The sequence below is a fragment of the Geotrypetes seraphini genome, chromosome 10 (genome assembly GCF_902459505.1).
Source record: "Geotrypetes seraphini chromosome 10, aGeoSer1.1, whole genome shotgun sequence".
Taxonomy (NCBI): domain Eukaryota; kingdom Metazoa; phylum Chordata; class Amphibia; order Gymnophiona; family Dermophiidae; genus Geotrypetes; species Geotrypetes seraphini.
The window spans coordinates 30,899,440-30,913,428 of record NC_047093.1 but is presented as its reverse complement, the minus strand read 5'-3'; the positions used below and the strand labels follow the sequence as shown (position 1 = coordinate 30,913,428).

At 44.0% G+C, this 13,989-nt stretch overlaps 1 protein-coding gene across 5 annotated transcripts in view; it reads left to right on the top strand.

Annotated features, from left to right (window-relative positions):
• EVPL (envoplakin) overlaps nucleotides 1–13,989 on the top strand; it is a 138,350-nt gene that overhangs the window by 28,018 nt on the left and 96,343 nt on the right. For 2 of the 5 annotated variants that reach the window (XM_033961909.1, XM_033961905.1), the window contains exon 2: nucleotides 11,215–11,512. The exons of the other annotated variants lie outside the window; for them this stretch is intronic. The gene's annotated coding sequence lies outside the window, so the exon portion shown is untranslated. The remainder of the gene's footprint in view (nucleotides 1–11,214; nucleotides 11,513–13,989) is intronic. 5 annotated transcript variants of the gene reach the window in all.

Below are 13,989 nucleotides of genomic sequence, written 5' to 3'. Positions count from 1 at the left end.
AAAAATAAAAGGAACCAAATCCTCACAGAATCAAAGCAAAGGTTCTCCTAGCGATAGGTATAGTTGGATGTCATTCGCGGAGGAGTGAATCTGTATTTGATATTTGTGGGCTATGTCTAAGACAGGTCTAACATAGAGATTGAATAATAGGGAGGATAGCAGAGCCCCTTGTGGAACACCGTATCTGATCGGTTTCGGTTTCAATTGCATACCGTTGAGCAGAACGATTTGGGATCTGTTAGGAAAGATTGTAGTAGAATGTCTTGGATTCCAATTTCAAAGAGCCGTTCAATGAGGCGAGGATGGTCAATAGCGTCAAACGCTGTGCTGAGATCCAGCAGCACCAGAAGGACATCATTACCCTTATCCATGAGTTTCCAGCGGTCATCAATGATGTTGAGAAGGATGGTTTCAGTACTGTGGAATTTCCTGAATCCAGATTGGAAGGCGGATAGGGCTCTTTATTTGTCGATGAAGGAGTGCAATTGATTTAATACTGGTTTTTCCTGGATCCTGGAGATTAAGGGGAGGTTAGAGACGGGTCTAAAGTTGTCGGGCACGTAAGGGTCGACCATGTTTTTTTTCAGGATTGGTCTGATGACCGCTGACTTCCAGTTTGTGGGCACTATGCCTGTTTTTAGAGAGGTGTTGATGAGAGGAAGGATGGAGTCTACAAAGGTATCTTTCACCGTTACCAGGAGGTGATGTGGACAGGGGTCCAGGTTGGAGCTGGAAGGGTGAATAACGTCTAGTATCTCAGTGATGTCATGGTGGGAGACCGTTTTCAAATTGAGTTAGGTTTTAATTATTTTGTCTGAGTCGTGGAGGGATGATGTCTGTTGCACAGTGAAGTCAAGGTGAGACTGTATTATGTCTACTTTATCAGCGAAGTAGTCTGAGAGTGTTTTGCTGTTGAGTTCAGTGTTAAAGCATTGGATGTCTCCTTATGATGTTGTGAGTATCTTTTTTGTTAGTTTGAAAAGGTTTTTTGATCTATTGGGGGTCCTTAATAGTTGTTTTCTTTTTAGCCTCTAGGGTGGCTTTTTAAAAAAAAATTTCTTCATGCAGTTCCTTCCATTTGGACCTGTCACTGTTAAGTCTGGATTTATACCATTTCCTTTCTGCTCTCCTTAGTTCACTTTTCTTAGTTCTTAAGTCATTGGTAAACCAGGGGGAAGGAGTATTTGCGGGGATAGTATTTGATCTCTTTGACTGGGGCTAGCCCTTCATATAGGGTTTTTTTTTAATCTCAGTGTGCCAGTCCATGGCAGCCTCGTCAACCGACTGAGAATTTGGTTTTGATGTTACCACTAGGTTTGAAAGGCCTGTGGAGAGATCCTGTAAGTTAATAGCGTCGTTGTTGTATATCAAGTTTCAAGTTTATTAAAAGTTTGTTGTACACGCAATATCAAGTACTTCAATGCATATGACAATTTAAAATTAGGAGACAAAAAATAAAACAATTTTAAACAAATAAATGTACAATGTATACGTACAAATAATTATCGATACGTTATTCCACTTCACAAGAAAGGCTCAAAGATGGAGACAGCAAACTACAGACCAGTGAGTCTAACATCGATAGTGAGCAAACTAATGGAAACTCTAATCAAACACCAATTGGATAAGGTCCTGGATGAGGAGAATCTACGGGATCCCCGACAACATGGATTTACTAAGGGGAGATCATGCCAATCCAACCTGATCAGCTTCTTTGACTGGGTGACGGGGAAACTAGATATTGGAGAGTCCTGGACATCGTGTACCTGGACTTTAGCAAAGTATTCGATAGCGTACCACACCGCAGGTTGCTGAGCAAGATGAGTTCTATAGGATTAGGTGACACATTGACGAAATGGGTAGGGAGCTGGCTTGGAGGTAGGCTCCAAAGGGTGGTGGTGAACGGCACCCCCTCCGAAATGACGGAGGTGATTAGTGGAGTACCACAGGGCTCAGTCTTGGGCCCAATCCTATTCAACATCTTTATAAGAGACTTGGCAGAAGGGCTTCGAGGTAAAATAACATTATTCGCCGATGATGCCAATCTGAGTAATGTAATGGGCAAATGCACAACAGACGAAGATTCAATGCCCGACAACATGATGCACGACCTACTCCTACTGGAGCAATGGTCTAGCACATGGCAACTCAACTTCAATGCCAAAAAATGCAAAGTTATGCACCTGGGCAGCCAAAATCCATGCAAGTCTTATACCCTTAATGGCGAGATCCTAGCAAAAACGGTAGCAGAACGAGACTTGGGGGTAATCGTCAGTGAGGACATGAAGTCTGCCTATCAAGTGGAGCAGGCTTCGTCCAAGGCAAGACAAATCATAGGCTGCATACGAAGGGGTTTTGTCAGTCGTAAGGCAGAAGTCATTATGCCATTGTATAGATCCATGGTGAGGCCCCACCTGGAATACTGTGTGCAATTCTGGAGGCCGCATTATCGCAAGGATGTGCTGAGACTGGAGTCGGTGCAAAGAATGGCCACCCGGACGGTCTCGGGACTCAAGGATCTTCCGTACGAAGAACGGCTTGACAAATTACAGCTATACTCGCTCGAGGAGCGCAGAGAGAGGGGAGACATGATCGAGACGTTCAAGTATCTTACGGGCTGCATCGAGGCGGAGGAAGATATCTTCTTTTTCAAGGGTCCCACGACAACAAGAGGGCATCCGTCGAAAATCAGGGGTGGGAAACTACGAGGTGACACCAGGAAATTATTTTTCACTGAAAGAGTGGTTGATCGCTGGAATAGTCTTCCACTACAGGTGATTGAGGCCAGCAGCGTGCCTGATTTTAAGGCCAAATGGGATCAGCACATGGGATCTATTCAGAGGGCAAAGGTAGGGGAGGGACATTAGGGTGGGCAGACTAGATGGGCCGTGGCCCTTATCTGCCGTCTATTTCTATGTTTCTATGTTTTCTATGATACAAAAGGAAAGAGGGATGAACTACAATCTTTTAAAGAAGATAAAGATACATTTAGGAGGGTAACAAAGAATAGTTTTGAAAACATGGCTAAGCCTAGAAGAGAAGATAAGGGAAATTGTGACCTATACATAAGGTCTGATTAAGATTAGGTATTAGAGCATAAACATTAATGATAGATTAATTATCCTGTCTATGTCTCAAATGCGTCCTTATACAAATAACTTTTTAATGAGCTTTTAAATTATCTTATGTTGGGGTTGCTTCCTGATTAAGAGTTGATTCATTGTGTAGGTGTGGTTGAATGTGATCAGAAGGTGATCAGACCAGGGTACTGGTTTATGATTACAGGTTGAGGTTTGTGTGGTGTCTTTTTGAATAAAAATTAGATCTAGGGTGTTTGGTTGGTTTGGGGTTTTTTTTGTTGTTTTTTTTTACAATTTTATAATTGAATAATGTGCATATCTCTCGGTAGATACTGATTCTGTGACTCCCTGATGTAGGCTCTGTGGAGTCAAAACACAGACCATGTCAGGTGGAATAGATATGTATTAATAAAGATTCATTGGAAGAATTACTCATCACTCTGAATCTTTATCAGCACATCCTCGGTTGTTTCCTAGATGTTTTTTTCTGGGCTATGAATATATCACGCACTGTCACTGATGCAGTTAGCATATGTGCACTTATCGCCTTCTCAAGAGGAATCAGTAAGTACACCCGGGATAACTAAATGGTTTGAACATGAGTTAAAGGCCCTTGGGCTCACCCCAACAATTACTGCATAGACTTTGTACTTACCCTATTGAAACCAGGGCTGTATTTTATATAAGGTCTTACGTGGCCCAGAGCCTAAATATCTTGAAGATCAGTTTCATTGTGTTACGCCCAGTTGCTCCATGCACGCTACGACTTTTTTTTTTTCTTATCCCTCTATGAAGGGTCGCTTGTGTAAGAGACATGTAGAAAGGATGATTTCTTTTCGGGCTTCACACTTGGAGCCTGGTTTTCGGCGTTTACTATTGACTTCAACTCCTTATATGCATTTCAGAAGACTGTTACGAATGTATTTGTATACTACGTCTGTGTTAGATTTATGCTTTGTTATTCGCGGAGGATGTTCAGGTCTTTTAATTCGTTAACCGCATTGAACTGCAAGGTTTTGCAGTAATAAATAAATTATTATGTTATGTTATATTACCGCACATTCCTTTTTGCTGTTATAAAGCTCGGTAAGTGCAAAAACTTACCACACTTTAGTAAAAGGGACCCATGATTGCTTATGTCTCTTTTCTGTTGTCTCCTTTTTTTTATTGCCATTTTCTTTTTTCTTCTTCTTAAAGTTTATCCTTCTCTCTTTCTCTACTAGCTTTCCCCTCTCCAGCCCAGCTTCTCGCTCCATTTTTCCCTCAAACGGATTCTTTTGTTGAACTGGACTCTTTTCCACAGCGGCTTCTCCCTTCCTCAACAGGCCAGTGGGATGATCTCTACTGAAACCTCTCTCGGGACCTCTCCTTCCTTAACTCACTCTCCTTACAACTGGACTCAATAGCTGTGAGTCAGCTCTGGCCAGATTCCAGGTTTGTCCCTGATATGCTAATACCTCCTCCCATGCTGTGTGTGGGAATATTCCACTTTCATATACAAAAAAAAAAATAAAATACCCACACAGCTAAAATTCAAACATACACGCATCCAAAAAGCTGTGAAAATCATCAGTGCAAAAAAGGAGTTCTTATACAGGAGGAATAGCCTCAGAGCTCCGTTAGGGAGGAAACCCTCATCCAGCTGGAAAGAGCAGATAACTTCATAGGCACAAAAACCTCCGTAGATAAATAGAACTCATTTATATGGGAACTAGTGCTTAACAAATATGTTTAAAGCAAGTCACGGAGTCTTTTGACGGAAGTGATAGAAATTTGTTTAAGGCAAATCGCTATAATATCACAAAATGCTGAGATAATGGTGTAGAAACTTATCTTTGCAGCATGTAAGGCAGCCAGACTCGCATCCCCCCACCGACGACGGCCAAGCGTTTTCCCTCACAGTTGCTTTAGGGACTGAGGAAAACAGAGCTTATGAACGGCACATGATCCGTGCTTAACACGGCCCACGCAAAGAATATTCCACTTTCCCAGCTGTGAACAGGGTCATTATTCATTTCTTCTTTATCCTTCAGGAACTTTCATGGGGGTCCAGCTGTGACAATTGTGTTACCAAACTGTCCACTCCACATGTGCTTACATAGCGTGTGTGTTTATGAAACATTAAGGTCCTCTACTAACTCCATTATTGCTCATTGCCTGCCAAGGACATAAATTGTGAAAGGAATTCCATTGTAATGAGACTCGTATAACATGAATTATTCCAGCGAGTTCAGAATTATCAGCCTATTCTCATTATGTAAACTCCTGGTTTTCATTTCTTTGTTCTTCAGGCCTGCTTTGACTTTGGAACTCCAGGGTCCTCCTGTGGTATTTGAGACCTGAGCTTGCATAAGACTTTGGTGTTTATGCAGCGAAACAGGGTCCACTTTGTCCGACTGCTGTGCCCGTTTTAACACGCCAAACACTGGAGAGACCATAGAATGTTGAAACACGGTTCCCTGGCGCCAAAGCAAACTCTAACCCTCAGAGATGAGTTACAAGAATCCACTGGCCTGGCATCTGTTTCTGACCCATGAAAAGAAGTGCAGGCTAGATTTGATCTACTGAACAAACGCTTGTTATATCTTGTATATGCATAGGTTCCCAACCCAATCCTTGGGGCACCCCCATCCAGTCCTGGTTTTCAGGATACCCATGATTAATATGCACGAGATAGATCTGTGGTCTTTAATCATTTTTAAGCTGGGGCCATTTTGGATTCTAATGAGCTGAAGGAGAGCCACCAAATATTTTCCCATGTGAGGCCATGACGCTGCTAATTAGTGTGTGTGTCAATGACGTCCATCCCCACCAGTCCACCTTCAAACTTCATTGAGGAAGGAGGGTTGTATCCTCAAAGTTGGGAGCATTTTCAAATGCATTCCCTTTTATCTAGTGAGAAATATCTTTTCTGTCAAGCATAAGAACATAAGAATAGCCTTACTGGGTCAGACCAATGGTTCCTCAAGCCCAGTAGCCCGTTCTCACGGTGGCCAATCCAGGTCCCTGATACCTGGCCAAAACAAAAGGAGAAGCAACTTTCCATTCAGAATCTCAAATAATAGCAAGATTCCAGAATCCCAGAGAGTAACAAGATTCTAGAATCCCAAAGAGTAGCAACATTCCATTCAGAATCCTAAAGAATAGCAAGATTCTGGAATCCCAAAGAGTAACAAAAGATTCCGGAACCCCAAACATGCTACCGATCCAAGGCAAGCAGTGGCTTCCCCCATGTCTTTCTCAATAACAGACTATGGACTTTTCCTCCAGGAACTTGTCCAAACCTTTCTTAAAACCAGCTACGCCATCCGCTCTTACCACAACCTCTGGCAAAGCGTTCCAGAGCTTAACTATTCTCTTGAGTGAAAAAAAATGTCCTCCTATTGGTTTTAAAAGTATTTCCCTGGAACTTCATCGAGTGCCCCCTAGTCTTTGTAATTTTTTTGACGGAGTGAAAAATCGATCCACTTGTACCCGTTCTACTCCACTCAGGATTTTGTAGACTAGCATGCGGCTTCTTCTTTCTATTCAAAGTCTGGGTGGAGAGGCAGAGCAGCAGAAAAAAAAAAAAAAAATCCAGAAAGTGAGGGCTGCCGCAGAGGTCTCTGGGGGCCGCCATCTCTGCTGCATTTGATATCATGGGCCTTCTTTGTTGGATAGATTAAGATCAACTGGATATGACTTTGGGATTAAGAACTATGAATCGGTATTTAGGGCTACTTTTAACTAAGCTGCGCAAGGGCATTAACGCATGGACTAGCGTGCGCTACAATGCCGCGCAGGCTAGACGCTAACGCTAGCATTGAGCTGGCGTTAGTTCTAGCTGCGTTGCGCGGGGTTAGCGTGTGCTAATCTGCTGCGTGCGCTAAAAACGCTAGCGCACCTTAGTAAAAGGAGCCCTTAATGTTGTTCTCTGCATTTATGTATTTTTTTAATTATGTACAATAACATGAGAAACAGATCACTTACAATTGGAAGAATTGGAATAGACTTAATTAAAGGAGCCCGAGAGCTTGTCTCAAAGGGCGTATAGTAACACGGGGCTGGGAGGCCCTCGTGTCGCCTGTAAAGCAAGCTGGGGTGGGGGAGGGGGGTGGAGAACCGTTAGGAAGGTAGAATTAGTAAAGAATAGGGGAGGGGCCCGTGCCAAAAGGAGGGTTTGGGATTGGATAATTTAGGGAAGGGGGACGTTGCAAGGAGTTGTTAGAACGAGCCTTGGAGGACTAGGTTTGTTGCAGGTCCTCCAAGGCGGTTTTTGTCCCACCCGCCCACCCTTGGTTGAGGCCTTAGTGGCTTGGGAGGCGGGTCTCCCGAGCTACTGGGTGCTGGGGCTCATCCGGCGATGAGCGGTGGGCCGGATTGGAGCCGTGCCTTGGGGTCAGGTGACCTGGGTTAAAGGGGCATGAGGTCATGCCACCCCTCAGACACTTGCTGTTTGTGGCGGGGTCGGGGGCAAATGGAATGTTTACACGGGGTAGCTCGGGAGGAGCTTGCTGAGGTTGATTGTCAATTGATGTTCAAAATGTTAATGATGTTAATTTATGCAAGTTAATTTATTGGTTATTGTGATTTAATAAAGAGCTGTGGCTATTTACCATAATAAGGTGTTTTGGTTTTTATTAATGGTGGGTGCGGAGAAAAGGAGGGGACTATCCAGATCCCGATGTTAATTGTTTTTGGTGGAACTCTGTATGCCATATGTATAAAATGGAAAGGACACTAGTTGTCCAAAAAGGAAATTATAACAAATTTCAAGATGTGTGGAAGCCATTAATAGATTATTGTAAAGATTAAAAATATTCTTCCCTGTATAAAATTTTAAGACATTAAGGGGGGGAGGGGGGTATTTTTGATTATAATTGAAACAAATCATTTTCATAAATAAATAAGGGAGGGGGTAATATTTTATGTTATGATGATCAATTATATGATTTCAAGTGTATTTGAATGCTTAATTGATAAATGTCAATATTGTACTTGATTTAAGATTTGAAATGAATAAAGATTAAAAAAAAAAAAAAAAAAAAATTATGTACAATAACATAGTAAATCATGGCATTGGATAAAGACCGGAATGGTCCATCCAGTCTGCCTAATTGTTACCCGCTTAAGTGTTAGGCAGGCTATAAATGCAATGAATGAATAAATAAATGAATGGAATTAAATTATTTCTTATAAATAACATATTATTGCAGTTGTTATGGAATAGAAAGCCCGAGAGCCTGTCTCGTGGGGCGCCTCTAATGCGGAGCTGGATGCCCGCGAAAGAGCGCCCGTTGAGAAAGGGGGCAGGGTTGCCATGGGGATAGAATCGGCAAGAATTGAATCTTCCCGCTGGTGGGAGGGTCGCTGATTGGCAGAGGCCGCAGCAAAATGGTCGACGGGAGAACAGATAAAGAGGGGAGAGTAGGAGGACCCAAACGGTCGTCGGGTCCTCCAAGGCAGCTTCCCACCCACCCGCCCGTTATCCGGCCTATAGGGGCAGGGGTAGGGTGAGGGGCGGTATCCCGAGCTACTGGCTGCTGGGCTCATCATGGGATGAGCGGTGAGCTGGCGCGGAGCCGTACCTGGTGGGTCGGATGACCCTGGACAATGGGGCATGTGGAGACATGTCACCCCTCGGATCTTTGCTAGCACAGCGGGGTCGGGGACCATTTAATTATTATATTACAGACCCTTGCTACCATGGCGGGGTCGGGGGGGGGGGCATTTAATGGCCGTAGTAGCTCGGGATCAAGTTGTTTTGGTTACAATGTTGTTTACAATGCCTGTTTGTTAAACAGGGTTATAATTTATTGATGTTATTTGTATTTCAATAAACAGGGCTGCGGCCAGGTTTTTCACCAATGACAGCATTGAGTGTGTTATTGGGATGCAGGAGGGGTAGGGTGGTAGGAGGTTCGATGCGAGTGGGTCGCTTCAGGTTCCGCTCTTATGAGCTCCTTTTGTCTAGACAGGCATTTGCCAGCATTTGGAACTTTACATTTTGACACTTATCTAAAGATTACATAATATGTACGGTTAGGGCTCTTTTTATCAAGCCGCGCTAGCGGTTTAACCGCGCGTAATAGCTTGCGTTAAACGGCCGGCCGCGCTAGCCGCTAACGCCTGCCTTGAGCAGGCTGTAGTTTTTTGGCCAGCGCGGGGGTTAGCGCATCATTAAATGTCGCACGCGCTAACCCCGCTAGTGCGGCTTGATAAGAGTGTTTAGGCTATGACAGAATCACGATTGTTATATGTTTGTGTTAGTTCTGTCTTGTATTGCTTGTCATTTTATTATATATGTAAATATCACTAACTGCCTAGATTCATCGATAGGCAAGCTTTGCTCACGTTACCCCTCTCCTAAAGTCACTTCATTGGCTTCCCATCCGTTTCCGAATACAATTCAAACTCCTTTTACCTACAATTGCACTCACTCAGTTGCCCCTCACTATCTCTCTTTACTTATCTCCCCCTATTCCCCCTCCCCCACCCCCATGAGCTCCGCTCAGCTGGTATGTCCCTCCTTTCTGTGTCCTTCTTTTCAGCTGCCAACTCCAGACTCTGTCCTTTCTGCCTTGTTGCACCGTATGCTTGGAACAAGCTGCCCGAATCCCTACAGCGGTCTCCGTGTCAGAAAGTGTTCGAGGCCCAGTTAAAAGCCCACCTCTTTGAGAGTGCTTTCGACTCCTAACTCCTCTCACCTTGGGTTCTGCATCCCCAACTCTATATGTCATGTCTGTCTGTCCAATTTAGATTGTAAGCTCTTCCGAGCAGGGACCATCTATAAATGTCAAAATGTACAGCACTGCATATGCCTTCCAGCGTTATATAAGTGATAAGTCGTAGTAGTACAAGTATAGGGTTACCAGATGTTCAGGAAAACCCGGACGTGTCCTCTTTTTAGAGGACTGTCTGGATGCCTGGAGAGGATTTCCAAAACCTGGCAGTTTGGCTGGGTTTTGGAAAGCCTTGAGCTCAGGGCCGCCTCTGGGAGGGCCTCTGAGCAAGCGCAGATGTGAAGCGATGATATCACATGTATGTGCGTATGTATGTGATGTCATGGTGTCACATCCATGTATGCTCAGAGGCCCTCTAGATGCAGCTCTGAGCTCAGAGAAGAAGAGATGAGGTTCTTGTGGGGCTGTGGGGGGGGGGGCGGGACAGGGTGTGACTGGGGACAAAACAGGGTGGGGCCATGTGTCCTCTTTTTTTTATCAAGGAAACCTGATAAACCTTTACTAGTGAATCAATTTTTTACTCCATCAAAAATTACAAAGACTAGGGGACACTCGATGAAGTTACAGGGAAATACTTCTAAAACCCAATAGGAGGACATGTTTTTTCATTCAGAGACTAGTTAAGCTCTTGAACATGTTGCCAGAGGATGTGGTAACAGCAGTTAACATAGCTGGGTTTAAAAAAGGTTTGGACAAATTCCTGGAGGAAAAGTCCATAGTCTGTTATGGAGAAAGACATGGGGGAACCCACTGCTTGCCCTTGATCGGTAGTATGGAAAGTTGCTACTATTTGGGTTTCGGCCAGGTACTTGTGATCTGGATTGGCCACCGTGAAGACGGGATACTGGGCTGGATGGACCCATTGGTCTGACCCAGTAAGGCCATTCTTAAGTAAATGTAAATACATAAAATAAAAGGGTAGCACTGTGATTTTTCCTCTGCTCTTATTCTGGTTCTCCAGTCTCTGAAATCTCCGGCATCCCTGGTTCTCCCCCTACCCTCTGTGACCTGCTGTCTGGTCTTGCCTGTGGGTGCCAAGATCTTAAATCCAGCCCTGGACCACTGCTGTTGAAATACGGGGAGATTCCACATCCTCCCTGGCACTGTACAACAATGATCTGTCTTGGGGGCAGGGAAAGGTAAAAGAGGCCCCAAGCCAAAGCAAGCTCACATTGTGGCTTGGGACTTGGAGTTGGGCTTGGGAAAATCTGAGCTCCTTCCTCCTAAGTCTGAAGTAGAGGCAGGGGGGAGGAAGGGCTCTCAAATTTTAGCACATATGGAGGTTTTTTTTTGTTTCTATTTTAGAGATTAATTTTTCATTTCTCAGCTACTCTGCCAGGTTCTCTATGTTTTTATTCCTGTTCCATAAGATGCCCAGATACTAAGAGATTTTGTTTTAACCACATTTGCAGATCTGGTCCTCCTGATTTTCACTTACTCTCTCCTTGCCTGCCTGATGTTGCCACACCCTGAACTAGCCCACAATGAACAGCCCTGGCAGAGATGCCTGTAATTCTAACCAGATTTTTCCATGAACCAAAGCATTTCAGCATATGCAGAGCTATGAGCTGAGGAATTCCACTGCTCCTCAGCAGCTCACATAGAGTTAAATCAGGATCTGCAGGAATGTGGAAGGAAGGTGAAGAACAAGAGACCGCGCTGAGCTGAGGACTGCAGAATAAGGGACATGAGGGCCCAGAGCATTGCCGGGTGAGGGATTATAAAATCTTCTACGTTGTCATGCTAGGGCCTCCAGATTGTGTGTGTGGGATTTCCATTTAAGGAGTTCCGGAATCCTTAGCAGTCTTGCAGAGCCAAATGTTATGGGATCTGCTCGATATCGCTGTTGGGATTCCAAGGCCTGCAGGGTTGTAGAGCGAAGAAATTACAGGGTCTGATCCAGAAGGTACCCTGACGGAACTTATAGTGAGAGGTTCTAGGGTTTTTCCACTTAGATATTTAAAACAAACCGGAGAAAATATTTCTTCACTCAGTGGGTGTATATAGTGGAAGAGGTTACAGAGTTTAAAAAAAGGTTTGGATAAAGAGAAGTCCATAGGCCATTTTAAAATGGACTTGGGGAAATCCACTGCTTATTCCTAGGATAAGCAGCATAAAATCCTGTTTTTCTACTTGGGATGTTGCCAGGGACTTCTGACCTGGGTTGGCCACTGTTGGAAACAGGATACTGAGCTTGATGGACCTTCAGTCTGTCCTAGTATGTCAGCTCTTGGGACCTTAATATTCATGAAAAGAAAAGACATGACTAAAAGTAACAACTGGTTCCCAGAAGTTCTTGATGTGATCTTGTTTGTGTCACTACTGCCAAAATGCATAGTTTTATACCCAAATAGAACCTATTAAAGAAAGCATAAAACAGAAACTGGTCTGATCCTTCATCAAAGTCCTGTGCTGAGTTTCTCCAGGGCTCTTAACCTACATCAGGGGTGTCAAAGTCCCTCCTCGAGGGCCACACTCCAGTCGGGTTTTCAGCATTTCCCCAATGAATATGCATGAGATCTATTAGCATACAATGAAAGCAGTGCTTGCAAATAGATCTCGTGCATATTCATTGGGGAAATCCTGAAAATCCGACTGGATTGCGGCCCTCGAGGAGGGACTTTGACACCCCTGACCTGCATAGAAACGTGATGGCAGATAAAGGCCAAATGGCCCATCCAGTTTGCCCATCCACAGCAACCATTCTCTCTACCTCTCTAAGAGATCCCACGTGCCTATCCCAGGCTTTCTTGAATTCAGACAGTCTCTGTCTCTACCACCTCTTCCGGTAAAAATGTATTTCCTTAGATTACTCCTGAGCCTATCGCCTCTTAACTTCATCCTATGCCCTCTCATTCCAGAGCTTCCTTTCAAATGAAAGAGACTGACTCGTGTGCATTTGCATCATGTAGGTATTTAAACATCTCTATCATATCTCCCCTTTCCCGCCTTTCCTCTAAAGTATACTGTACATATTGAGATCTTTAAGTCTGTCCCCGTATGCCTTATGATGAAGACCACACACCATTTTGGTGACTTCATCCTTTTTATATCTTTTTGAAGGTGCGGCCTCCAGAATTGTACACAAAATTCTAACTTAGGTCTCACCAAAGTCTTATATAGAGTCATCGAAACCTCCTTTTTTTCTACTGGCCATACCTCTCCCTATGTACCCTAGCATCCTTCTAGCTTTCGCCATCACCTTTTCAACCTGTTTGGCCACCTTAACATCATCACATACAATCACACCCAAGTCCTGCTCTTCTGTCGTGCCCATAGGTTCTTCACCTCCTAAACTGTACCATTCCCTCGGGATTTTGCAGCCCAAATGCATGACCTTGCATTTCTAAGCATTAAATTTTAGCTGCCAAATTTCAGACTATTCTTCAAGCTTCGCCAGGTCTTTTTTCATATTATTCACACCATCCGGTGTGTCTACTCTATTACAGATTTTGGTATCATCCGCAAAGAGGCAAATTTTACTCGACAGCCCTTCAGTAATATCGTTTATAAAAATGTTGAAAAGAAAAGGCCCAAGAACAGAACCTTGAGGCACACCACTGGCAGCATCCCTTTCCTCAGAGCGATCTCCGTTGATCATTACTAGAGAATGACACGGTGACAAAATTCATCACCGTTCCCGTCCCCGCGGATAACCGCGGGAAACCATCTTCATGTCATTCTTTAAGGAGAGAGGGAAGAATCAGAGTATGAATGGCCACAACCACTGACCCGCAAGCTTTGCTTTGAAGAATGCTGGTGTAGAAGGACCAAGGTTGAAATAGACACTACAGAATGACAGTCTCTGGTATCCAGAGCAGATATTGTGATGTCATAATGCTTCATTCCACAAGTGCCTAAGAGCCAATCACATCAATGATGTCACAATGGCTTCATTATCCTTGGCTCACATAAGAATCAGAGTATGAATGGCCACAACCACTGACCCGCAAGCTTTGCTTTGAAGAATGCTGGTGTAGAAGGACCGAGGTTGAAATAGACACTAGAAAATGACATGGAATTATTTCCCGCGGTTATCCACGGGAACGGTGATGAATTTTGTCATCGTGTCATTCTCTAATCATTACCCTCTGTCGCCTTCCACTCAACCAACCTAGTGCTTTGCTTTATAGTCTAATGTAAATTTCATATGGGGACAGTTTGATTTCCATATTTGTTGGGGATAA